Source organism: Garra rufa, chromosome 3, assembly GCF_049309525.1.
Source record: "Garra rufa chromosome 3, GarRuf1.0, whole genome shotgun sequence".
In the NCBI taxonomy this organism is placed as follows: domain Eukaryota; kingdom Metazoa; phylum Chordata; class Actinopteri; order Cypriniformes; family Cyprinidae; genus Garra; species Garra rufa.
The window spans coordinates 42,307,495-42,309,907 of NC_133363.1; the positions used below are offsets into that span (position 1 = coordinate 42,307,495).

Here is a 2,413-nt window from a genome sequence, read left to right on the forward strand (position 1 = left end):
AAAAGCAAAAATAAGTAAGTACACTACCAGTCATAAGTTTTTGAACACTAAGATTTTTTTAAAGAATTCTCTTCTGCTTACCAAGCCTGCATTAATTTGATCCAAATTTAATTTATTCCTTTGATCAAAGCTGAATTTTCAGCATCATTACTCATCTTCAATATCACATGATCCTTCAGAAATCATTCTAGTATGCTGATAAACATTATTTAATTTTTAGATTTTTCAGGATTCTTTGATGAATAGAAAGATATTATTTAGCAAGGATGATTTAAATTGATCAAAAGTGATAATAAAGACATTCATAATGTTACAAACTATTTCTGTTTCAGATAAATGCTGTTTATCTGAACTTTCTATTCATCAAAGAAACCTGAAAAAAAAAAATGTATTTTAGCATTATAATAATTTCAGCAACATCATAATAATAGTTTTTGAGCAGAAAATCAAATTATTAGAATGATTTCTGAAGGATCATGTGACTGCAGTAATGATGCTAAAAATTAAGGTTTGATCACAGCAATAAATTACATTTTAAAATATATTCAAAAAGAAAACAGTTATTTTAAATAATAAAAATGGTTCAAAAGTGTACTGTGTTTGCTGTACTTTGGATCAAATGAATGCAGGCTTAGTGAGCAGAAGAGACCTTCTTTAAAAACATTTAAAATCTTACTGTTCAAAAGCTTTGTCTGGTAGTGTAAATAAAATAAAATCATACAGTAAAAATGTGTTTGTGTTGTGTTAAATTTTAGTAGTTTTGAGTCAAAGTTGACAAGCTCTCTGATGAGAAACGGCAGAATGGGATTCAGGCTGATGCTTGTTGTTTGCACCCTCTTTCCAGAAGTCCATCTGATCTGTGACTGTCAATGCATTTGCTGCCACAAAGGTTGACTGTCTGAACAAACCTGCAAGCACAAGAAAAACAGTGTTTAAAGAATTTGCCTCAACTGTCAAACTTGGTGCTGTATGCATTTAAAAAAAAAATGATATACTACATACGAACGCAGTAGTAAGAAAAAAAACTGAAGAAACTTTTTCTTGAAATTTTTTATAAAGAATTTTATGAATGGGTCAGTAAGTCACTGATTCTAGGTGTTTAAAAAAGGTAAATTCATTCAGTAATGAAACACTGCTGTGTGCAGAGATGCACAACATGGCTTTGTTAAGAACCGTTTTTACTAAATGGAGCAAAAAGACAATACTTTCTTCATGATTTAAATCACTTAATATTACATTCTTGTTTATTGAATTTTGTTGCCCTGACACTCAAAAGTCTGCCACAGACCATGCTAAATGCTAACCAATCTGTTCATATAAACATTCTAAACGTGTGTTTCCTAGAAAGTCTGTGCATATAATAAGCCTACTATGATTAAAAATCTCTAATTGTTGCTTTACAGTAACAATAATCTAAATTGACAGACGGTAAGATTGCTATTATGAATTTAAAGGTTACAGTAAGTTAAAGATACCTGAAGCAGCTGCATTTTGCTGTTTAAATGCTGGTTTAATAGAAATAATTTTAATGTGCATGCAAACTCAATCTTGATGTGACAAGACATGGTAATAAAAAACATTCCCCGGAAATAAATACCTTTCAAATGTGTACTTTAAATACAATATAACTTGCTTAGGATAAAAGCATCTGAAAAATGCATGAATGTAAATGCAATGTAAAACAAAAATGTTTTGGGTTACCTGATTCTGCATGTCTGTAAAATGGACAGCTGGCTGTATGATGATTCTGCCCCTGATGGTCAGCATCCAGTTAGTGCTTGGAGAAATCTCCTGTAACAGACAGTGTCACAACACCCTTTTAGTGTTACTATAGTTTATGATCAGAAAAGACAACTACTGTACAGTAATAAAATCTACATTTTTAATAAAATAAACATTTATAATATTTATTAGCAAAACTTGTTATATTAATATATTGCTAGCCCGTTACTCTCTTTAAAAGGTTAACCTGTTCTGCAAGTCAGTGGAGAACAGCAGCCTGTGGCTAATTTGGCTAATTTAGTAACGTTAACATTAACTTAGTTAAATTGATGAAAGGGGAAGCTCACCTGTTGTTTGCACCGCGACGACGGCAATCACCAGAAAAGACTCTAATACACCTCCGATGCAGACGACATGACCACAAGACCACAAACTTGAAAATAAAACACAAAAGATGCAGTTAACCGCGGTGTTCAGTTTTACCTAGGGCTGTTCGATTCCGAAAATTTTGGAATCGATTCCGATTCCTGGTTCTGGAATCGATTGGATTCGATTCCAGAATCGATTCCTCACTGTTGTTTCGATTCTTTTTTCGATTCTTGTTTTTTAGATTGGAGGAAGCTAATTTCGCAATGTATGCAGGTTGTATAAAGTTACCTTCTCATAATATTAAGCTTCATTTGTAAAAAAA

The 2,413-nt window shown here is 32.0% G+C and overlaps 1 long non-coding RNA gene across 1 annotated transcript; it reads right to left on the reverse strand.

Annotated features, from left to right (window-relative positions):
• Window positions 1-219: 219 nt before the first annotated feature.
• LOC141332538 (uncharacterized) lies at window positions 220-2,199 on the reverse strand. Its single transcript, XR_012355321.1, has 3 exons — window positions 2,070-2,199; window positions 1,702-1,791; window positions 220-908 (listed from the first exon to the last, which is right to left on the reverse strand). It is a non-coding gene; the product is annotated as an uncharacterized lncRNA (long non-coding RNA).
• Between the last annotated feature and the right edge of the window lie 214 nt (window positions 2,200-2,413).